This window comes from Artemia sp. Qi Xiang Cuo, chromosome 3 (genome assembly GCF_049724085.1).
Source record: "Artemia sp. Qi Xiang Cuo chromosome 3, ASM4972408v1, whole genome shotgun sequence".
Classification (NCBI taxonomy): Eukaryota; Metazoa; Arthropoda; class Branchiopoda; order Anostraca; family Artemiidae; genus Artemia; species Artemia sp. Qi Xiang Cuo.
The window spans coordinates 20,279,596-20,304,811 of record NC_142796.1 but is presented as its reverse complement, the minus strand read 5'-3'; the positions used below and the strand labels follow the sequence as shown (position 1 = coordinate 20,304,811).

The following is a 25,216-nucleotide window of genomic DNA, read 5'->3' as shown; positions in this document are numbered from 1 at the left end:
TTGACGAAGCAGAAGCACCCATGCACCCGTGGACTGATCACAATTCTCTCTTCTAGCGCCAGCAAGCCTCTCTTATTCCGCCAAAAACTCCAAACAAAGAAAACTGAAAGAAAATGTTTTCAAGGAGAGGAACAGACGTGTAAGAGAGAAGGTAACCCAAGAGCGAGCTGCAGAGATGGTTTTACAACCAGATAACGAATCTAAGATGGCTATCATGTCTGATGATGACGACGAGTCTGATTCATTATGGAATCCAACCCCTGGTAAAAACTTCACACACGCCACCCTACAGCCTGTTCAGCCGCTAGACGATCCTACAGAAGACTGTCGAAATTTTTACGGGTACAGATGACCAATTTGATTGTGGAGGAGTCACTACATTTCTAACTACCATAGCTCTATCGTTTCCCATCCAATCGAAAGGCTCGTCACCTATTTCTCTGCAACCGTCCTCACCACATCAAGGAAAAATCAAGATGCCACAAAAGAATACAAGTAGCTAAGAAGAGAGATTGAGCCCCGTGATAACACCTGGAACTTTTATCATGGATAGTATGGTTTCTCGATTAGTGGACCAAACCAATCTGCACGCAACGAGAAAAACAAAAGCTAGGATTGCCCTAAAGCTGACCCAGCATAAAATGAACCGGTTCCTTTGAGTACAGATGTTCATGAGTATTTTAAAGCTACCAGTTATGGGGATTTACTAGGAGCGCACTATTCAATACACTCCAACTGCAGAGGCTATGGGCCGTAACAGATTTTTGACAATTCGACGGTTTTTTCATATCAATGACTATAGTTTAGCAGTGCCATCTGGCCAAACTGGTCATGATAAGCTGCACAAAATCAGACCAATATATGACGTGCTTAGGGAGATCTAAAGATCATACCGCCTGAGGAGAGACAAAGTGTAGACGAACAGATGATTCACTTCAGGGGCCGGCTAAGTTTCAAACAATACTGTAAAGAGAAGCCTCATTCATGGGGTGTAAAAGTGTTTATGAGCGTGGACGTGAGCGGGATTGTTTATGGCCTAAAAATCTACACAGGAAAAGGTTCAGTTCCGGCTAGTCCTTTGGGGCTGGGTACTGATTTTGTCCTTCAACTGATTGACAATGCGCCACGGAGAATGAATTTCAAGCTAAACTTCAACACTTTTTACACATATGTTTACCTTATTCATGCCTCACGCACCAATCATGGGATTGAATCATGTGGGACGATAAGGAATAATCGTAAGAAAGGTGTAATTTTGGAAAGTGATGCATCATTGAAAAAGAATGGGTGTTGAAGCTATGATTATAGGCTTGAGAGGCACACAGAAGTCTCCATTGTGAAATGGTTCGACATTGAACCAATGCATGTGGCCTAATCGTACTCTGCCGTAGCTCCAGTCGACCAGTGTCAAAGGTGGGATAGAAGTACTAATAGCCATGTTGAGGTAGATGGCCCATGTGTTGTCCGTGAGAGCAGCAAGTCAATGGGTGGCATAGACTTGTCTGATATGCTTCTAGAGCTTTACCAAACTGACCTACTGTCCAAGAAATGGTACATGCAGATATTCTATTATTTCCTTGACTTAGCTGTGAAAAACGCTGGGCTTCTACATAGGCGCGAGTCGAAGACCTGGGTAGACAGCATGTGTGCTTTCGTTACTTCACAATGAATATTTGCAGATCCTTGATGGTGTCAGGAGTTGTCAATAGTCCTTGTGCTGATCAACCCTCTGTCAGTGCTCCTACAAAGCAAAAAAAAACAAAATTACAGAAGCAGGCATGCCGTCAGAATCAGTGCGCCATGACACTGCCGGCTATCCAGCCGACACAGTCGAAACGGGACGCTGCTGATACGAAAAATGTACAAGGGATGCTGTTAGCCGAATTCTCTGCGTTAAATTTAAGGTTCGGTTGTGTCTGAATGGATAGAGAAACTGGTTTATGAACTTCCATAGTAAGTGGAATGAATCTCTTTTATCCTGAGGGGACCAAATGGTAACAATTATCATTTCAGTTTGCGAATAAAATAAATAATTGAAGTTGAAATTCCTTAGGAACTAAGCTTATATTGATTATTATTGCAAGGTTTCAGAATTTTTTAAGCACTCCTTCGGTGTTTATGTATGATAGGCTTAGAAAAAGACATTTTTCAAAATATAAGGGGGGACGAAAAAATGTGGTGAGTGAAAGTACCATCCCAACCCCAGTTGACACCTCTTCGAGTTAAATTTTACGAAAATGAAACAAACTTTGGAAACTAAAGAAGGACGGAAAATAAACTTAAACTTCCGAACTCTCCAATATTCTTACAACCCCATTTCAATAGTTCATCCATTTTGAACGTAGTTGCTGTGTGAAGCAACTGCTAATATTTTGCATACTAAATGAGGTGGAAAGACGCCCCCGTTTAATACCCTTACCAGGCCTACTTGGCGTGCTATCTTTTAATATATCTCGTGATACTTTTCTAAATTCTTTGAATCGTTTTATGACTTGCAATTAAATCTGATAATAAATCAATTAAATTGTAGGGTTTACCCTGATTTATAACTTTATTCTTTTTCTCGTCAATTTATTCATTTTCAGCGAGATAAGTCAAGAGTCTTTTACTTTGCTCACGATAGGATGGGGTTAATAAGTCTACAACACTTGTTAATAAAGATACATTTTATTCTTCTTTTTTTGACTTTTTCAAAAATTCAGAACTTCCAGTACTTTCAGAAGTTTGCTCAAAGACTTTTACATTTAGTGGTCTTTCACGGTAAAGTTTATGTTTATTGACAGACCGAAGGGCATTTTAAAGCAACATTAGTTTTTCATCACCGGCAATTGTTTTATTGGTAATAAATTCATCAAGATTATCTTCAAAGTGCTCTTTTAGTAAAAGAGCAAATTCAATTGCCGTCAATTTATAGGGTTTATCCATTTATAGAGAATAGTGTTTACAAGTCCGGAGATTATCAGCAGTAACAATGGAAAGAAACTACCACCTGTTTGAACAAGTCGTTTTCTTTTACTATTTTCGTTATTTTAGCAAGCTAGGGCACGTAAAAGTGAACGATGTTACTCTTTCTGTTGCCTAACACATTCTAACAGTTAAACATTGCCTTCCGTTAAATTTAAACAACGTTCAGATATGAGATAGATTACCGTGTTTGAGTATAGCTTTCCTAAGCCATGGTTTTGAATTAACTAGCACTGAAAATAAATGCCTGTTTTTTTGTAGGTTCTTCAGCGTCATGATGGCGACTAATGACTTTTTTCACTATTCAAGGGTAGATATAAATTAACTTTATCTTCAAAAATATCAGTGACTAGACGTAAATCTTGGGGCGTATTTGATTAAGATCAAATAAAATGTATCCATAAGTTTATTAGCAGCTTGATTGTTCTTAGAGAGCAAAAATTTGGGTTCGCCAGGGTAGACTTTTTTGTATAGATTTATAAGAGAACTTGAATCACGAACAACCCTATAGATGATATAGTAGGTAAAATTCAAAGCAAGTGCTCTTATACGTTTACTCTGATGAAAAATATTATGTAGAACAACAGCTAAGAAATTTTTTCATGATGGGACCGGACCGTGAATAATTGCAGCATCTCCTGGGACCATTCTTCAATACATTCAGCTAAATAATCAATAACCAACCATGAGTTTGGCGCAATACTATTAAACACGTCAGGTTTTCGTATGATTCTATTAGTGCAACAATCATTATTTTATCATAGGATTCTTGCCACACACAATATCAATAATAGATATTTTTGGATTCTCTAAAAACATTTTATCACAATTTCGAATTAATTTTGTTAAAAGTGTTGTTTTACTAAACATTGATGGTTCGAAAAGAAATGTTGTGAATGATGTTATAGATTGATACACACTCCTCCAATATCAATATACAATTAACCAAACTTAACCTCAATCTCTCGAATAACTAGGCAAAAAATATAATATACATTATCTTTAATGTAAATAAATGTACTACAAATTTTTAATATCAAATGAAATGCACTACAATTTAAAAAAATATATTTACAAATCACAAAATAAACATTTAGGAGAGTTTGAACACTTTGGGTGGCTTCTACGGTGGCCGTCGGGCCGGCGATGGGGCCGGGAGGGGGTGAGGAGGAAACATGATATAACACTTTTAAAAATACCTATTTGCGCAAAAATATATACATATAAAAATGTAAAAATGACTAGAAAATAATTAGAAAAAACAAAGAAATACACACTGCTGAGCTGCAGACTAATCCCCCTCCCTCCCTCCAGTCATGAAAAAAAAACCAACAGCTCAAGGGCTTTCTCCGGACCGAGACACCGTCTGTACTCTACACATGCGTCTCGATCTGAAGTAAGGTAATGATCGTTTGGTAGTAACATCAAACCGTCCGCACGTACATAGACTTTTGTCCGATATGTTAAACATGGTATTTTTTCTGCTTGATCTGTGGAGTTTTCACATTTTAAAGAGAAAATTGCTATGACTTTCGCTCTGGTAACTAAATTATTCTCTATACAGTTCCTATAAACACTCATGTTGAAATTTTATTTTACATAGTGTGAAGGCACCCCCTTGCTGACTTGTTTGGTACCCTTATTGTGCGTTTCCAAACAGTAAACCTTCGGACCAGCAAACATACCTTTGGATACCAAGTCGCTCCCTGTCTCAGATTTTAACTTTAACAATTGATTTGGGGCCTGGCACTTCACTAGGTCCGGAAAAATGGACTCATTCCAGTTGGTGTAGTCCATTCGAGAGCTATCGTGTTTACCATTTTCCAAATCTTACAGCAAGTTATTAGTTTTAACTTTCAACAATAGTGAGTCAGTATGTCCATAATAAACTTGAAGTTGCCCTCCTCCGGCCTTTGGAACTTACGCACATTGCAATAAAACTCCAACATGATTTTTTTTTTATTTCTAGCTTGGCACTGCCAGTGGCAGTGTTTTATTTAACTTTATGATTCTTTTCTTTGTATTTAAAAGGATAATATTGGAGTCTATGATGGTGAACGATGTGAAGTTCGGATCTGCAATGATTCAGGTAAATTCTTTTGGGTTGGTTCCAACGTTACAACGACTTCTATTGCGCACATTTTCGCACATCTTAACAAAGGCCGAATTAAAAATAAGTTTGAAGATATCTTTTTCGGACTGGTTTTCGCTTCAGATCGTTTCTTGACAAAAGTGTCAACAAATGTCTTCATATAAGGTTTTTGATCTAGTCGGAGGGCTGTATGAATTTTTGTGATCTTAAAACCGTTGGCCAGCATCTACCGCAAAAGAAAGTGATGTACAACTATATTATATTTTGATGAAGGTTGGCAAAAAGATTTTTTTTGAAGGTGTCCAGTTTATACCCCCATCATCTACCAAAAATTAATTAAAGGGACTCAAAGAGTCCCTAGGCAGCGGCCTATTTAGGGACGAGAAAAGTAAGTCCTTAACTGAATCATGAAGTTCCAAACGTATTTCACCATCAATTTCGAAAAACCAACCTTTTGGCCCATTTTCCTCAACAATGTAAATGCCGGGGAAATTTGGAGCGGAAGGATCGTCCAGCCATTCGTAATTCCCACACGGCGAATAAAAGTGACACATTACCAACGGGTAAAAGGAATCCATATCCAAGAAATCACATTCGACTTTTTATCCGTGTGTTTTCCAGTCGTTTCAAGAATACGATCCCCATGGAAATCATACCCTCCCCGCATGGATCTCTCTACAAGTAAGTACCGATAAACGTCAGTGATCAGACCTATTTTTGCCTCACTATTTTGAGAATTAAATCCATCACCAGATAAAGAGTTGAAAAATAATACCCTAAATCTAACCCAAATCTATTGTAAATTTTGTCCGTACGTTTACAGACAAAACGCAACAACGTCCATACATCACTTGCCAGGTACATTTTATAATGGTCCCAACCATTTTTACACCTTCCTTTAGCCCAAAACCTCTTAGCAAATTTATAATCGGCAGTGGAATATTGACGATTGCAAAGTGAATCATAAAACTATTCAATGGGTGGTAATTTTTCCTCACGTAGCCTCGAGGCGGAGTTGTAGTACTCGTATGGGTGCATGCCCTTATACAGTAATAAATAATACATCTTATCATCTAGAAAGGGTTGTTTAAGGAGAGGGAAGCTATTAAAATCGTCACATTTTTGTACTTGAATGAGCTGACTTAAAAATTTGGGGAAAAAACTATAGAAATAAAAAAAACGATTTTATTCAAGCATGTATTACCATTATCAATAATTTTCCGTTGGAAATCTAAGACTAGTAGCTTCTCAGAGGGTTTGGGTATGAGGTTATATAAAAAGAGAAACATCTTGTCATGCGCCATCTACAACTTCACCTATCTGCAAACTTGCCAATGCTGGTAATCTGAATTTAAAATCGCAGTTGGAATTGTGCATGTAACCCGGTAGAGAGCATTGCTGCTTAACATTTACATTACACGATTTGTGAGAAACCCCGGAAAGTTACTTCCTCCCGATTGAATATTAGCACCTAAATGATCAGGGTCATGGACTTTCGCATCCCCACTACCCTCAACAACTTTTTTCTTGCAAACCTAACATATATATTTATTTTCAATAGCCAACTCGTCTTCTGGTGATAGAATCATTTGATAATGTGTGTTATGCAGCCGTGATATTTTTTAATAGCTTTTTTAATAAGTGCAACTATAGCTGTGCCTACACAATCTTCCCCACTCAATGTCTCAATTACATCTACCAATTGCATGGCATTACTTGAGTCCCTTCATGTGTGGGCAAAAGAGATTACAATGGATTCATTTTCTTTGACACGATTCAAATTCGATGAATCGCACACATCCATGAATTTAACGTCGATGTCTAATGAAAACTTGTCGCTCTGCAGGAGCATGTTCTGAAATTTTTTGAAACACCAGGTGGTACTGTCACCCGAAACTGTTTCCACTGATTGGTACCCATGACGCTAGCATTGTTTCAACTTATTTTTCATTTTAAGTTGTTGTTTTTTAATCTAGAAAAACACATTGGACAGTAATAGCGTGTAGTTTGCTTAACCCCCGACTTAAAAACCTTCTAAAATTTATAATAGGAAAGAAATATCCAATTGAATCAGTTTCTTTGGCAGGCTCGTAGAGAAGCTATACCCATTGTTTCACTTACTCAGTGGATGGAACCCTCACTGAACATAAAACACTCTTTTTATCTTTAAGTTCCTCCTCTTCCTACACCCTGTCGTAGTGTAACACTGTAACTCCAATCTTTAAATGATCATTTTCCCTTTCAAAAATTTCAATCCCCTTAAATGTTACAGGATAATGCCCTTTTGAACCACTAAAATATAATTTAGGAAATTATGCCCCCGCCTCACCCCCATTAACCGCCAGACCTTCCAAATGTGTCTTACTAGCATCATTGAAGCGAGTTTTGTGGCCAGCAACAAATATTCAATACTTGAAACACTCTAAGCCCGTATTGAAACGAAAATGTTGTAGAACCCACAAGCCCTCAAATTCTCGTTATATTTATCACCCCCTTCCCCCTCCCACCTATTAAAACAAATTCCTTTTTAAACATTGTGATATTAAGTTCTAATTTTTCAATTAATAAAACAACCAGCCCGCTCCCATTTTCATTACAACCCTCAATTCTATTAAAAGTATTTCCCACTCAGTCCGAAGAAACACTCTCAAAACTGTGCAATTCAGGGTAAAGTGTTCGCATCGCCGTTTGCAGATAATGCTTGTGGAAATCCCCCGTCCTTGCATTTAAAATATTTATTTTAATTGTGATGTATGCTTTAATTGTGTCCCTACCCCCGCCTCCCGAATGTGGTTTAGATGTAGCGCTCGAATCTTGCTGACTTAGGAGTAGACAATTTCAACTGGATCCGTATTAATACCACCACTTGTAAAAGTGTTGAAGGGATCCCCTAACCCAGGCCTAAAAACATGGATATTGCGCAAAGTAGTATTAGCTAAATAGAACTCTGGTAATACAGGGGATGAGCCGGCATCACTTTGTTCCCATATCACTGTAAGAGATGGGCACTTTTAGCACCCTCTCGGCCTCCCTTACTGGCACTTGTTTGAAAATATTATTGAAAAATTCACTGCTGAGGCCAGGATCCCTCAAATTACTGTCTAAATCAATGTCAGGGGACTCTATACTAAGCGGACTCACCCCGAAATTAAATACCCCTTGGTTTCAATTTTCTTTTGGAGGCGTACACGAAGTCTCACATAATTGGGGTGGCAACAACAGTACATACTAGATATATGCCCCTGGTGTAGACGGAAATGCTGGTATTTATTTTTTAGATATGAATCTAAGAAATAATATGAGCTTCTTAGCTCGCTGGAACACATCATCCTCTGAAAAGAGAATAGTAAAGTTAAGAATGAGCTACAAGGATCTCACTAGTATTTAATAACTTTAGATGGACAATGTGACCCTTTGGAGTCATACACCCACAATAATGGATATAAATTTAATTGTCCCTCCATAGGAGCCCTTCGGTTGTATTATGACCCTATTAGAGGTATAACATGCATAGATGGACCCTTTGGGCCCACATTACTAGCTATAAACGTAACAAGTTTTCAAAGGGGTTGATCCCTCACTAGCAGTGAAAAACCCCTCACTAGCAGTTAATAATTTACTAGTTGGAAGAATTTTAAAGCTTATGTTTTAAAGAGTCTTACCGAGGGAGAGGTTTTCTCTGGCCAGATCTCAAGCAAAATGTGTGCCCATGCCGGTAGTTCATTGGAGCTGTCACTGTCCTCTGGTGCAGCTCCTAGGAGGTTAGAGAGGTGATCATCAATTATGATTTCGAAGTCATGATTGGTGACCTGAAAAAAGAATAAAAAAAATTCTTACTCCTACATGCTTTCTCAGCTGCGAGAAGATGATTGTTATAAATTTTCAACACTAGGTCCTTCAAATAAGGAGCTCTCAAATAACCTTCTTGGATTTTAGTTTATCACAAAAAATAACCCTACCTTGCCTTAACGGAGGGGTCCCATAGATGGGAGCCATGTATTGATACAAGGTCATACTATACTTTCCATTAACTATATTTCCAATAACTTTAATACAGGGGCTATCACAGTACTTTCCAATATTTTTTTTCCAAAAAAACCCTCTTGAATTCATTTCATTGCATCCTACCCTTTTATATCAAAGCTAAGGCGGCACTTGCAATTCAAAAGAAGGTATAGAATTCAACTAATCAAATAATCTTTCTTAGTATTTTCTATTTCTCAATTAAATTTTGTTTGCTCTTATTCTTGAAATAATATAGCTGTAAATGTTTAAGTATTTAAACACGTCCTCCATTCTTTATCATTGCCAGAAAACCTTCCCCTCTCATGCTCAACTTTATATGCAGGTAGTCTAAGCTTAAAGTAAAGCTTTAAAAATATGCCATTATTTGCACCGTATTTATTTAAAGAATGATAAAATATTTGCCTCAAAATACCTTCTCAGTTCAAGTATGTAAACCCTTTCAGCTAAGCTAGATGACAGCTAAGCTAAGACAGCTAAGCTAGAACTTGCGAGAAAAAATTAACCAGACAATCACTAAACTTCGGAATTATGTAGGGGGGGGGGGGCACATTATTTTTTTTCAAACGGGTGCAAATTTGCTTAATGAATCCATCCACTTTCATTAATAAGTTACATTTCATGTGAAGAGGCAGTTTGTTTTACCTTACAAACCAGATGTTAGAAGCGACCTTTTACCCTACAGACGGTCCCCGCTCTCCTTCCCCAAATAACACTGACTGCTCAAAAGGGAAGCAATCACATTTTCCGTATGGAAATATTAATCAGAACTAACACCAACACCCCCCCCCTTTAGAAATGAAAAAAATTAGTCTAGAAAAATATACCCTCAATTTGATGAGAAAAAACAAAATTCTTGTGAAACCATTTGCAAGGCTTAAGCGCTAATTTAGAGGATTTACCAGATAAAGAGGTAACACTAGGGTGAACTTCTAGCGGCACGAAATAATTAAGGTTTTAACCCCATTTACCTGTTTATGGAAATTTTAAAGTCAGGTTTAATCGAGCTATTCACGGTTATTAAGAGTTAACGTAAAAAAGGGAGACATATGGTGATTAATGCGTATGCCAAATAGTTGATGGGTGTTAATTGTGTAGCAAGCTGCTATGATACAGATATTGTACATTGAAAAAGCAAACAAAAAAATCATATATTTGATGCAATAAAATAAGATAATTTTTTCAGTGGGGGTGGGGCGAAGAGGGTTTGAAAATGCTAAATTCATGTAGACAATTATACTAGCCGAAGAATGAATATTGTCATATTAATGGTGTGGGAGCGGATATAGAAAAAAAAGGCTTTCTGGCTTCCTTTCGATTAGCAAAAACATATAAGGAAATTGGAGATGGAGAAATTTCCAATAGGGAAACAGACTTACTTCTTGGTATTAGGACACATCCGCCTTTTTGTAGAAAAGGTGTGTTGTGTTCAAAATCCAGAATAAGACTGAGGAAAAATTTCCCTTTCTATTGTCCATTTATAACACCCCTGACACAAATGAATTGCATGGTTTCCAAATGAATTGAATGTTGTATACTTACCAATACTAGCAACTGTTTTTCGAGGAACTGGCGAGGGGAAATGGATTTCCAAGAATCTGTTGACCGGTAGAAATCGATAGTTCTCCACATTAAAAATGATACTGAAATGGCCACCTGATATATTGGGAAATATTAGGCTATTATTGGTTTTCAAGGAAAATCTTAGGTTAATATAGGTTTTTAAAAAGGAAATTTATGTTTTCTAATGAGAAAAGAGATTTTTTAAATGGAAATGTAGGTTTTCTAAAGATATAGAAAGGTTTTTAAATGGAAATTCTTGGGGTGAAACAGTCCTTCCCTCATTGGTTTTTAAATGAAATTCTTAGAATAAAGAAATCCTTAGGTTTTCTTGTTTTTAAAGAGAAAGAAGTTGTTTTTTTAGCGGAGTTCTTTGGGGTAATATAAGTTTTTAAAAGAAAGTGTAGGTTTTTAGAGAACAATCTTAGGGTTAAGAAGCCTCCACACGTTTTCCCCTTGGATTTTAAAGGAGAATAAAGGGGTAAACAAGTCCTCACTAGTTTTAAATGGAAGTTTAGGCTTTTTAAAGAACAATCTTGGGGTAAAGGACCCCCTTGAAGGATTTCCCCTTGAGTTTTAAAGGAGAATCATGGGTTTTCTAATACTGAAGCAAGATTGCGTCATCCATATATTACAGATGGTCATTTTAAAACAGGGATGTGTCTTCCATGGCGTCACGAGAATCCTCTGTGTTGAGGAAATTCTATGGGAATCTGCTATCAGTGTTGTGGAAATCCTATGGGAATCTGCTATGGGCGTTGTGGAAACCATGGATAGGATACTACTCTTCGATCAGATTTTCGTCTTCCGCTTGACCATACAAATATACAAAATTAAAACTTCCTACTTATTAACATTTTCATAGACTATATTGCCGCCTTTGATCCAGTTGTATAAGAATCCTCGTGGAATATTATCCTTGAAGATGGCATACAACAAGAATTCGCTAACATGTTGGAAGTTTTTCATGTAGGATGTGTATCCTGAGTTAGAGTCCATGGGCAAGAGTCGTCATTGTTCGATCTCCCGTTTGAAAAGGTTGACAGTTTCGTTTATCGATGGTATCTGAGTTTGGTTTGAAGGAAGTATGTGATCAAGAGTTTAACAGAAGAATATATAGAGCTCTAGTAGTTTTCTCTCAGTTTCGTGAACATCTCTGGATCCGTCAAGAAATTAGCTTACGAACAAAGATAAGCATATATAAGTCAACAGCGAAGGCAGTTCTACTCTGTTGCGTTGGATCGTGGCCCGTCAAAGTAGCTGACGAATATGGTCTAGAGGCTTTTAAGCACCGTTGCCTACGTTCAATTTTGCGCTTCCGGACGTCAGATAAGACTTCAAATGACAATATCCAGTGACATTGTTTACACGTCGACAAAATCTCAAGCGTCATCAAGCTCCGCCGGCTCCGCTGACTTGGACATGTTTTGCGTTGTCCCTATAAACACCTCATTAAACATATACTTCTGGTTGAACCCTTATCAATATGGCGTAAAAGAAAAGAAGGAAAATTTTAAGATTGTTAGTCGCTCTTTAGGCAAGACCAGGAGCCTGATGGGGATTTCCGTAAATTTGGTCACAAATGAGACAAACCACGTCTGAAGTTCATCGAAGAGTTGGCAGAAGACCAGCTATAATGGAAAACCCTCATTCAGAAGCTTCGTTCGGATGCCGAGTGAGGCAGAAACGCCTGGTCCCTCTGGAAATACAGGCAGTAAGTACTGCGCAACATGGCTGATGATTACCTTAGGGTAAAAATGACATATTCGAAAGCACTCTATCCATTAAGACATTTTTTTTTATTATTACTATTATTTTTTTTTATTTTCATCCACTCAAATCTTTTTTCTTGGGACTTCCAAAATATGAAGGAGAAGAGTGCCTAATAGTTATTATTTTTGTTTGCTAATTTAAATGAGGTTTTCAATTCTAGTAATACAATTTTATAAAAAGGTTTATGAACTTTTTAAGCTGATAAAACGCTAGAGACTATCACGCATAAGTTAGATGCAGTTTTGTCCCACAATGACTATAATATTTTGTTCTGGAATTTATAAAACAGGCAGATAAAGGAAGGTGGTGAATAATTTACGTGAGGTATAGAACTAAATTCAATTCGTTTTGTTTCAAATATAGGGGCTGCCAAATGCGAAGGGATAGGACGGGCAGGAGTTTATGCCCATAGCCTTCCCAGGGGCTTAAAATCCATACGAGTTTGTTTGTAACTTATTATATTTGCCCTTTAATTAACTTACTTTTTGGTGTCTTTTTTCATCTATCCATGCTGGACCCGATCCCCAGGAAATAGATTTTTGGTTGTAAAAGGCTATTGTAATGGGACTCGTTATTCAAGAAGAGACGAATCTACTAATGTTTCCAATTCCCTCCCCCCCCCTAAAAAAATGCAGGATTCTATTCTTGGGGATGAGGAATTAATGGAGTAAAAAAATTTCAGGCAAAATCAAAGCTGCAAGAACTAATGTTGAGTTCTGAAGACGTGGGCAGTTTAAATAGTCCAAGAAATGTATACAAGTGCAATGACCCAGAACATTCCAATGCTGTTTGCAGAAAAGTGTGATATCTGTAGATCCTAAAAAAGTATAGACATTATGTAAAAACTTTAAAAGTATTTTTCCCCTATAGGTACCCCTAAACAGATGAAGAGGTGGCACACGTCATTGGTATTATGGATTTGTTCCAGCTAGCACTGTTCTTTTTAATTCTATTTTTTTTTTTTGTAATTTGTGTATTTTGCAAACAATAAGGCTCTTATCGTTTATAGGTGGATCAGCGCCGACTTCTCAGGTTTTGCTTTATATCTTGAATGTAGGAGTACCTCATAGGAGATGGGGTAAGTATGTAACTGGTAGGCCTTACGGTACATAGCCGGTTAGACTAGGGATGGAGCCTTTCGGTAGGTAACTGGTTGGTTGGGTATAAAGTAATGTGTGGGTCAAGCTGAACTCGCTCGAGATTGGTTTGGCTATAGGGAGTTTCGTTGAGTGAAATTGACTTGTGCAGGAACTATATTTGTGAGGAATTGTAGGAGTTATACGTAACGTAGATATAGGCTAATAATTTAAGATTAAAATATTCAATCAATATTTCCCCCAAGTCTAATTTAAGACAGCCTGTCCACATAGCTAATGAAAATCAAGGTTGCAGACAGGCAAAATTTATTGCTAAGCAAAGAATATTTGTCCAATCCAAATGGCTGTTTTTTTTTTATTCAGTGTTTTTTTCGTCTTGTAGAGTTCACTTCAAAAGGTTAGATTTTATCTTTGCTTTTTCTGATCACTTTTTTTTTAGGACGACTTGGCGGAGGTCTTTGTCAAAATATTTGCTTCTTTTTGTTTTCATAGTTTGCTACTTGCTGGCAAAACCAGTATCAGAAACGAGTTTTTTCTTTGATTTTATTTTTCATTTATTGTGTTCTTACATGTCTTTGTTTTATACGTAATATATAGCCAGTGTGGTCTTAGAATGTATTTATAGGCTAAATCTAACCGCTGTTATATGTGCTTCAGCAGTTTCCACAGAACTGATATAAGAGGAAAGCAACTGATTTAAGAGGAAAAGAAGAATGCTTTAATTGACATTGTATGAAACATACTTTAAGTATCGGCTGAATGAAAGTCGGGAGGAAAGTTTAAAGAGCTATTTATGATTTTCTCATTTTTTCTTGTTATCTTGTTTTATTAACACTTAACTCATTTTCATTTTATATGTCTTTTAACTATTTTAGTGGGACTGTTTTCTATCGCATTCTCTGGCAAAACTAATTTCTTACAGAAGGAATAAACTTTATGCTCAACGTTTTCACTTAAAAACTTTTGTCATTTCCTTTTATTTTCCAAAAGGGTACCACTCAAAAGACTTTTGTTTCCCTAGTTTCAAAACTTCTATATAAAATTATTGCTACATAAAAGAACCCCGTGTCATCTTGCTTATTTTTCTTAGCATGGGTGCATAAGCTATAATATTAACTAACTTTCAAACTTTCGAAAGATATCTTTTAAATGGAATAATTATCTTACTGCGTTTGATCAAATAATTTAGGAGAATTCTTTTAACAGAGAAGACATACAAAAAAAGGTCATCTTAACTAAAAGCTTTCATATAGGCCTCTTAGGGGGTGAATTTACTACATTGTACAAGTCTGATGCTTAGCCATGCGTTATATTTATATTCTCCTAATAATAAACAACAAACTAGACAAAGTGCAGGCAAACAGAGTTATTGTAAGTTTTTAACAGGTCGTGGTTACGAACTGAAAGTAAGAAAAGTAAGGAAAATCAAGAATAATTATTTTTATTTCTCTGTTTTTCCCTAGAAGTGATCGTATAGAACCCATTGCCCTGGAAATTCTGGAGAAGAGTCATTCGAACGGAAACTTAAAGTTCTATTACCCTTTGTTAGTGGCAAAAATACATAGTAGTCATATCAAAGTAGGGTTTTCTGGCATTTTTGGGCACAAAACTAAAGTTTCGATTCCTTCCCCCCAAAAGGACCATGATCCTGTTGATTGAAACTTTTGAGATAGCCGATCGATTTAAATTTACCAAAAAACTATAAACTGACCTTTTCAGCATAAGATTTTAAAATGAGTTGATTCATTTGATGTTTGACAGCATCATGGACAGTGACGTATAATTTCGTATAAGCTAATATTTAGGAGCGGCAGTGAGCTATTGTCTAGGTTTTTGGCTGATGCTTCAAACAGTAAAGTTTACGCCACACTTCGGGATAAGTAAATTTTTTCAGAACCTTCTGATAAATTTGGAGGACCGTTTGGGGGAGGGGATATAAATTAATATCTAATCGGCATTCATTTCAACTGAGCCTGGGTAGGGGCGGTGTCATGGAAGAGCTTCCTTCTTATTGTGGGAACATATTTTTTTTGTAGCATAAAAGATTACGTTTACATATTTACATGCACAAAAGGAGGAAAGGCTACCCCACTAGGGAATTTTCGAGGAGTGAGAAAGCGAGTGCTACCTGAAAATTTTCTTTTATTGAAATCCGAGTGGAAATACTAGGTTTTAAGTTTAATTTTAATATTTTAAATACTTCACGGTGATAAACAGCATATAAGAAGCAACTCGTCCTAACAGTTACCAAAACTCAAAAAAAGGAGTTTCACTAACAGGTTGTACTATATAGCAATTGGTTTTTATAATAATTAATTAAAAAAATTCACAAAAGAACTAATTCAAAGATAAGTAAAGAGCTACATTAAACTAAAAATGAGCAAAAATAAAGTAAAACAATTTTCCACGTGTGAAACTACCACAAATTGCCATCAGTAAAAAAACGAAACCCAAAACCGAGCAGAAATTGCAATAAATAGCCGAGTCAAACTGAAAATGATCAGGAACTACCAGTAAGTAAGCAAGTAAGTTCATTTGTAAATATGTCCAGTATGTCCTCACCATAGTGTGCTTTGATCTAGATCAACTTCACCTCAACATTTCCTAAAATTTTCATTTTAATACTCTTACCCTTATTAGTCGCAACAGAAGTAGTAGTTGGAGTGGCAGTAGTATTAATAGTAGTAGTGGTGGTAGTATTAGTAGTATTAATCAGTAGTATTCTGATAATAATGCGTAGTATTAGTACGGATCTAGGTATTACTCCAGGGGGGACCGTGTGCTGCCATCTATAATTGAGTCTAACAGGACAGATTCAATGACACCTTTTTCAAGGTCAATCAGGGGATGTTTCTAAGTCTAATAACTCCAAGGCTGAGTGACGTCAGAGTCAGATTATTGATCCACGAAGGGGACAGATTTCTGGGAAATTGGTTACATAATCAGAGGGATGTTTGTAAGTTTATTGATCCAAGAAGGGGACTAGGTTTCTGGGAGATTGATTTGCATAATCTGACGGGGAATTGTAATGTAACACAAGGGGAATTGAGAAACAATATGGCTTCTCTAGTCTTTAGGTCTGAGAGATAAATTAATATTCTATCGAAGCCATAATAGTGTAACTAGTAACACCTTAGATTTTTTTCAGAAATTCAAAAGAGATCAAGACAGATTGAATATATTTTACGCGGGAAATGGTTTCCTGGAAATTTCAAATGTGACATCGCAGGGATGCCGAAACAAAGGAACATTCTGAAATTACTTTTAGGTTATTATTTGGGCGAAAACAAATTAATTAACATTTTAAGGGTTTTTTTGGGTGAAACAGTTTGAGACATTTTAGAGGATGATTTGGGGTGAAACTCTGTGGTCATTATAATACACAAGTTCCATTTGAACAGTGTTGTATGGTCCCCAACCCAATCCCCCAAGAACCCCCGAACTTTTTTGCCCCCCCCCCCCATTTTTTGCCCTTTTTTTGCCCGCTTGAGACACAGAAGGTCTTCCGAAGGGCCCCCTCCCCACCGAATTTTTTATACCCCCCTCCATTTTTTAATACTGTTTTTGCATGCTTAAGACACAGAAGTCACTGTTACCTTGTCACTGTTACTTTCTCTTGATGTTTTAAAGTTCATTTTGATCTTTTCGTTGAAATGTAAGAGTTGGATTATTTCAGTACTATTTTGTCGTGGTTTACCTTGTCACTGTTACATTCTCTTGATGTTTCAAAGTTCATTTTGATTTTTTCGTTGAAATGTAAGAGTTGGAATATTTCAGTAGTGATTATTCATGGTTTACCATGTTATTTTTACATTCTCTTGATGTTTCAAAGTTCATTTCGGATTTTTTTTGTTGTAATACAAGAGTTGGAATATTTAAGTAGTGTTTTTTAATGTATTACCATGTAACTGTTACATTCTCTTGATGTTTCAAAGTTCATTTTGTGTTTTTTTGTTTCGTTGAAATGTAAGATTTGGAATATTTCAGTAGTGTTTGTCGTAGTTTACCTTGTTACTGTTACATTCTCTTGATGTTTCAAAGTTCATTTTGGATTTTTTTTTTCGTTGAAATGTAAGAGATGGAATATTTCAGTAGTGTTTGTCGTGGTTTACCTTGTCACTGTTACATTCTCTGGATGTTTCAAATTTAATTTTGGATTTTTTTTTCGTTGAAATGTAAGAGTTGGAATTGTCACTGTTACATTCTCTTGATGTTTCAATGTTCATTTTGGATTTTTTTTTTCGGTGAAATGTAATAGCTGGAATTGTAACTGTTACATTCTCTTGATGTTTCAAAGTTCATTTTGGATTTTTTTTTTAATTGAAATATAAAAGTTGGAATATCTAAGTAGGATTTTGTCGTGGTTTACCTTGTCACTGTTACATCCTTTTGATGTTTCACAGTTCATTTTTGATTTTTTTCCTTGAAATATAAGAGTTGGATTATTGCGGTAGTATTTTCTCGTGGTTTACCTTCTCACTGTTACATTCTCTTGATGTTTCAAAGTTCATTTTGGATTTTTTTCATTGAAATGTAAGAGTTGGATTATTTCAGTACTGTTTTGTTGTGGTTTACCTTGTCACTGTTACATACTCTTGAAGTTTCAAAGTTTTTTTTAGATTTTTTTTCTTGAAATGTAAGAGTTGGAATATTTCATTAGTATTTTGTCGTGGTTTACCTGGTCACTGTTACAGTCTTTTGATGTTTCAAAGTTCATTTTGGATTACATTCGTTGAAATGTAAGAGTTGGCCTATTTCAGTAGTGTTTTGTCGTGGTTTACCTTGTCACTGTTACATTCTCTTGATGTTTCAAAGTTCCGTTTGGATTTTTTTCGTTGAAATGTAAGAGTTGGAATATTTCAGTAGTGTTTTGTCATGGTTTACCTTGTCATTGTTACATTCTCTTGATGTTTCAAAATTCATTTTAGGTTTTTTTTTTCCTTGAAACGCAAGAGTTGGAATATTTCAGTAGTGTTTTGTCGTGGTTTACCTTGTCAATGTTACATTCTCTTGATGTTTCAAAGTTCATTTTGGATTACATTCGTTGAAATGTAAGAGTTGGCATATTTCAGTAGTGTTTCGTCGTGGTTTACCTTATCACTGTTAAATTCTCTTGATTTTTCAAAGTTCATTTTAGATTTCTTTTTTCCCTTGAAATATAAGAGTTGGATTTGTCACTGTTACATTCTCTTGATGCTTCAAAGTTCATTTTGGATTTTTTTTTCGTTGAAATGTGAGACTTGGAATTGTCACTGTTACATCCTCTTGATGTTTCAAAGTTCATTACGGATTTTTTCGTTGAAATGTAAGAGTTGGAATATTTCAGAAGTATTTTGTTGTGGCTAACCATGTCACTGTTACATTCTCTTGATTTTTCAAAGTTCAATTTTGATTTTTATCGTTGAAATGAAGTCTAAGAGTTGGAATATTGCAGTAGTGTCTTCTCGTGGTTTACCTTGTCACTGGTACATTCTCTTGATGTTTCAAAGTTCATTTTGGATTTTTTTCATTTAAATGTAAGAGTTGGATTGTTTCAGTAGTGTTCTGTCGTGGTTTACCTTGTCACTGTTACATTCAATTAATGTTTCAAAGTTCATTTTGGGTAACATTTGTTGAAATGTAAGAGTTCTCATATTTCAGTAGTGTTTTGTCGTGGTTTACCTTGTCACTGTTACATTCTCTTGATGTTTCAAAGTTCATTTTAGATTTTTTTTTTCATTGAAATGTAAGAGTTGTAATATTTCAGTAGTGTTTTGTCGTAGTTTACTTTTTCACTGTTACATTCTCTTGATGTTTAAAAGTTAATTTTGGATTTCTTTCGTTGAAATGTAAGAGTTGAAATATTTCAGTAGTGTTCGTCGTGGTCTACCTTGTTACTGTTACATTCTCTTGATGTTTCAAACTTTTTTTCATTTCATTCGTTGAAATGTAAGAGTTGGCATATTTCAGTACTGTTTTCTCGTGGTTTAACTTGTCACTGTTACATTCTCTTGATGCTTCAAAGTTCATTTTGGATTTATTTTTTCGTTGAAATGTAAGAGTTAGAATTGTCACTGTTACATCCTCTTTATGTCTCAAAGTTCATTTTGAATTTTTTTCGTTGAACTGTAAGAGTTGGAATATTTCAGTAATGTTTTGTTGTGGTTTACCTTGTTACTCTTACATTCTCTTTATGTTTCAAAGTTCATTTTGATTTTTTTTGTTGCAATGTAAGACTTGGAATATTTCAGTAGTTTTTTTGTCGTGGTTTACCTATTCACTGTTACATTCTCTTGATGTTTCAAAGTTCATTTTGGATTTTTTTTTACGTTGAAATGTAAGAGTTGGAATATTTCAGTAGTGTTTTTTCGTGATTTACCTTGTCATTGTTACATTCTCTTGATGTTTCAAAGTTAATTTTGGATTTTTTTTCATTGAAATGTAAGAGTTGGAATATTTCAGTAGTGTTTGTCATGGTTTACCTATTCACTGTTACATTCTTTTGATGTATCAAAGTTCATTTTAGATTTTTTTTTTTCCTTGAAATGTAAGAGTTGGAATATTTCAGTAGTGTTTTGTCGTGGTTTCCCTCGTCATTGTTACATTCTCTTGATTTTTCAAAGTTAACTTTTTTGTATTAGTAGCATTAATCAGTAGTATTAGTAGGGTTCTAGGTATTACTCCAGGGGGGAACCGTGTGCTGCCATCTGTAATCGAGTCTAACGGGACAGGGTCATTGACACCTTTTTCAAGGTCAATCAGGAGATGTTTATAAGACTAATGACTCCGAGGCTAAGTGACGTCACAGTCAGATTATTGATCCACGAAGGGGACAGATTTCTGGGAAATTCATTACATAATCAGAGGGATGTTTCTAAGTGTGTTGATCCACGAAGAGGACTAGATTTCTAGGACATTGATTTTCTTTGTTGAAATGTAAGAGTTGGATTATTTCAGTAGTGTTTTGTCATGCTTTACCATGTCACTGTTATATTCTGGAGATTTTTCAAAGTTTATTTTGTATTTTTTTTTATTGTAATGTAAAAGTTGGAATATTTCAGTAGTGTTTTGGCGTGGTTTACCTTCTCACTATTACATTCTCTTGATGTTTCAAAGTTAATTTTGGATTTCATTCGTTGAAATGTAAGAGTTGGAATATTTCAGTAGAGTTTTGTCGTGGTTTACCTTGTCACTGTTACATTCTCTTGATTTTTCAAATTTATTTTGGATTTTTTATTTCATTGAAATATAAAAGTTGACAATATTTTAGTAGTGTTTGTCGGGGTTTACCTTGTCACTGTTACATTCTGAAGATGTTTCAAAGTTCATTATAGATTACATTCATTGAAATGTAAGAGTTGGAATATTTCAGTAGTGCTTTCTCGTGATTTACCATGGCACTGTCACATTCTCTTGATGCTTCAAAGTTCATATTTGATTTATTTCATTGAAATGTAAGAGTTGGATTATTTCAGTAGTGTTTTGTTGTGGGTTACCTTGTCACTGTTACATTCTCTTGATGTTTCAAAGTTCATTTTAGATTTTTTTTTTCATTGAAATTTGAGAGTTGGAATATTTCAGTAGTGTTTTGTCGTGGTTTACCTTATCACTGTTACAATCTCTTGATGATTAAAAGTTTATTTTGGAGTTCTTACGTTGAAATGTAAGAGTTGGATTATTTCACTAGTGTTTTGTTGTGGGTTGCCTTGTCACTGTTACATTCTCTTGATGTTTCAATGTTCATTTTAGAGTTTTGTTTTCCTTGAAATTTAAGAGTTGGAATATTTCAGTAGTGTTTGTCGTAGTTTACCTTGTCACTTTTACATTCTCTTGATGTTTCAAAGTTCATTTTGGATTTTTTTTTCCTTGAAATGTAAGAGTTGGAATATTTAAGTAGTGTTTGTCGTGTTTTACCTTGTCACTGTTACATTCTCTTGATGTTTCAAAGTTCATTTTGGATTTTTTTTTCTTTTAAATTTAAGAGTTGGAATTGTCACAGTTACATTCTCTTGATGTTTTAATGTTCATTTTAGATTTTTGTTTTCCTTGAAATTTAAGAGTTGGAATATTTCAGTAGTGTTTTGTCGTGGTTTACCTTGACACTGTTACATTCTCTTGAAGTTTCAAAGTTCATTTTAGATTTTTTTTTTCTTGAAATGTAAGAGTTGGCATATTTTAGTAGTGTTTTGTTGTGGTTTACCTTCTAACTGTTACATTCTCTTGATGATTAAAAGTTTATTTTGAATTTCTGACGTTGAAATTTAAGAGTTGGAATATTTCAGTAGTGTTTGTCGTAGTTTACCTTGTCACTTTTACATTCTCTTGATGTTTCAAAGTTTATTTTGAATTTATTTTTCCTTGAAATGTAAGAGTTGGAGTATTTCAGTAGTGTTTGTCGTGGTTTACCTTGTCACTGTTACATTCTCTTTATGTTTCAAAGTTCATTTTGGATTTTTTTTTTCGTTGAAATGTAAGAGTTGGAATTGCCACTGTTACATTCTCTTGATGTTTCAATGTTCATTTTGGATTTTTTTTTTTCGACGAAATGTAAGAGCTGGAATTGTCACTGTTATATTCTATGGATGTTTCAAAGTTCATTTGGGATTTTTTTCGTTGAAATGTAAGAGTTGGAATATTTCAGTAGTTTTTGTCGTGGTTTACCTTGTCATTTTTAATTTTCTTGATGTTTCAAAGTTCATTTTGGATTTTTTTTTTTTGAAAGTAAAAGTTTGAATATTTCAGTAGTGTATTTTCGTGGTTTGCCTTGTCATTGTTACATTCTCTTGATGTTTCAAAGTTCATTTTGGATTTTCTTCATTGAAATGTAAGAGTTGGATTATTTCAGTAGTGTTTTGTCGTGGTTTACCTTGTCACTGTTACATTCTCTTGATGTTTCAATGTTCATTTTAGATTTTTGTTTTCCTTGAAATGTAAGAGTTGGAATATTTCAGTAGTACTTATTTTTTCGTGGTTTACCTTGTCACTGTTACATTCTCTTGATGCTTCAAAGTTCAGTTTGGATTACATTCGTTGAAATGTAAGAGTTAGCATATTTCAGTAGTGTTTTTTTGTGGTTTACCTTGTCACTGTTACATGCTCTTGATGTTTCAAAGTTCATTTTAGATTTTGTTTTTACGTTGAAGTGTAAGACTTGAAATATTTCAGTATTTTTTTGTCGTGGTTTACCTTGTCACTGTTACAATCTCTTGATGTTTAAAAGTTCATTTTAGATTTCTTTTGTTGAAATGTAAGAGTTGGAATGTTTCAGTAGTGTTTATCGTGGTTTACCTTGTCACTGTTACATTCTGAAGATGTTTTAAAGTTCATTTTGGATTACATTCGTTGAAATGTAAGAGTTGGAATATTTCAAGAGTGTTTTGTCGTGGTTTACCTTGTCACTGTTACATTCTCTTGATGCTACAAAGTTCATTTTAGATTTCTTTCAATGAAAAGTAAGAGTTGGAATATTTCAGTAGTATTTGTCATTGTTTATCTTGTCACTGTTACATCCTGAAGATGTTTCAATGTTCATTTTTGATTTTTTTTTTTTCGTTGAACTGTAAGAGTTGGAATATTTCAGTAGTATTTTCTCGTGGTTTACCTTGTCACTGTTATATTCTCTTGATGTTTCAAAGTTCATTTTGGATTTTTTTTTTCGTTGAAATGTAAGAGTTGGAATAGTTCAGTAATGTTTTGTTGTGGTTTACCTTGTAACTCTTACATTCTCTTTATGTTTCGAAGTTCATTTTGATTTTTTTGTTGAAATGTAAGACTTGGAATATTTCAGTAGTTTTTTTGTCGTGGTTTACCTATTCACTGTTACATTCTCTTGATGTATCAAAGTTCATTTTAGATTTTTTTTTTCATTGAAATGTAAGAGTTGGAATATTTCAGTAGTGTTTTGTCGTGGTTTACCTTATCATTGTTACATTCTCTTGATGTTTCAAAGTTCATTTTGGATTTTTTTTCATTGAAATGTAAGAGTTGGAATATTTCAGTAGTGTTTGTCATGGTTTACCTATTCACTGTTACATTCTTTTGATGTATCAAAGTTCATTTTAGATTTTTTTTTGTCATTCAAATGTAAGAGTTGGAATATTTCAGTAGTGTTTTGTCGTGGTTTACCTCGTCATTGTTACATTCTCTTGATTTTTCAAAGTTAACTTTTTTGTATTAGTAGCATTAATCAGTAGTATTAGTAGGGTTCTAGGTATTACTCCAGGGGGGAACCGTGTGCTGCCATCTGTAATCGAGTCTAACGGGACAGGGTCATTGACACCTTTTTCAAGGTCAATCAGGAGATGTTTATAAGACTAATGACTCCGAGGCTAAGTGACGTCACAGTCAGATTATTGATCCACGAAGGGGACAGATTTCTGGGAAATTCATTACATAATCAGAGGGATGTTTCTAAGTGTGTTGATCCACGAAGAGGACTAGATTTCTAGGATATTGATTTTCTTTGTTGAAATGTAAGAGTTGGATTATTTCAGTAGTGTTTTGTCATGCTTTACCATGTCACTGTTACATTCTGGAGATTTTTCAAAGTTTATTTTGTATTTTTTTTTATTGTAATGTAAAAGTTCGAATATTTCAATAGTGTTTTGGCGAGGTTTACCTTCTCACTATTACATTCTCTTGATGTTTCAAAGTTAATTTTGGATTTCATTCGTTGAAATGTAAGAGTTGGAATATTTCAGTAGTTTTTTTCCGTGGTTTACCTATTCACTGGTACATTCTCTTGATTTTTCAAAGTTCATTTTAGATCTTTTTTTCCTTGAAATGTAAGAGTTGGAATATTTCAGTAGAGTTTTGTCGTGGTTTACCTTGTCACTGTTACATTCTCTTGATTTTTCAAATTTCTTTTGGATTTTTTATTTCATTGAAATATAAAAGTTGACAATATTTTAGTAGTGTTTGTCGGGGTTTACCTTGTCACTGTTACATTCTGAAGATGTTTCAAAGTTCATTATAGATTACATTCATTGAAATGTAAGAGTTGGAATATTTCAGTAGTGCTTTCTCGTGATTTACCATGGCACTGTCACATTCTCTTGATGCTTCAAAGTTCATATTTGATTTATTTCATTGAAATGTAAGAGTTGGATTATTTCAGTAGTGTTTTGTTGTGGGTTACCTTGTCACTGTTACATTGTCTTGATGTTTCAAAGTTCATTTTGGATTTTTGTTTCCTTGAAATGTGAGAGTTGGCATATTTCAGTAGTGTTTTGTCGCGGTTTACCTTGTCAATATTACATTCTCTTGATTTTTAGAAGTTCATTTTAGATTTTTTTTTCCTTGAAATGTGAGAGTTGGAATATTTAAGTAGTTTTTCTCGGGGTTTACCTTGTCACTGTTACATTCTCTTGATGATTAAAAGTTTATTTTGGAGTTCTTACGTTGAAATGTAAGAGTTGGATTATTTCACTAGTGGTTTGTTGTGGGTTGCCTTGTCACTGTTACATTCTCTTGATGTTTCAATGTTCATTTTAGAGTTTTGTTTTCCTTGAAATTTAAGAGTTGGAATATTTCAGTAGTGTTTGTCGTAGTTTACCTTGTCACTTTTACATTCTCTTGATGTTTCAAAGTTCATTTTGAATTTATTTTTCCTTGAAATGTAAGAGTTGGATTATTTCAGTAGTGTTTGTCGTGGTTTACCTTGTCACTGTTACATTCTCTTGATGTTTCAAAGTTCATTTTGGATTTTTTTTTTCGTTGAAATGTAAGA

At 34.9% G+C, this 25,216-nt stretch overlaps 1 long non-coding RNA gene across 1 annotated transcript in view; it reads right to left on the bottom strand.

Moving 5' to 3' along the window:
• Positions 1-1,400: 1,400 nt before the first annotated feature.
• LOC148953842 (uncharacterized) overlaps positions 1,401-25,216 on the bottom strand; it is a 49,138-nt gene continuing 25,322 nt past the window's right edge. The window contains exons 2-3 of the long non-coding RNA XR_016141555.1: positions 8,719-8,865; positions 1,401-1,741 (exon numbers count right to left, since the gene is read on the bottom strand). This is a non-coding gene — a long non-coding RNA (uncharacterized LOC148953842). The remainder of the gene's footprint in view (positions 1,742-8,718; positions 8,866-25,216) is intronic.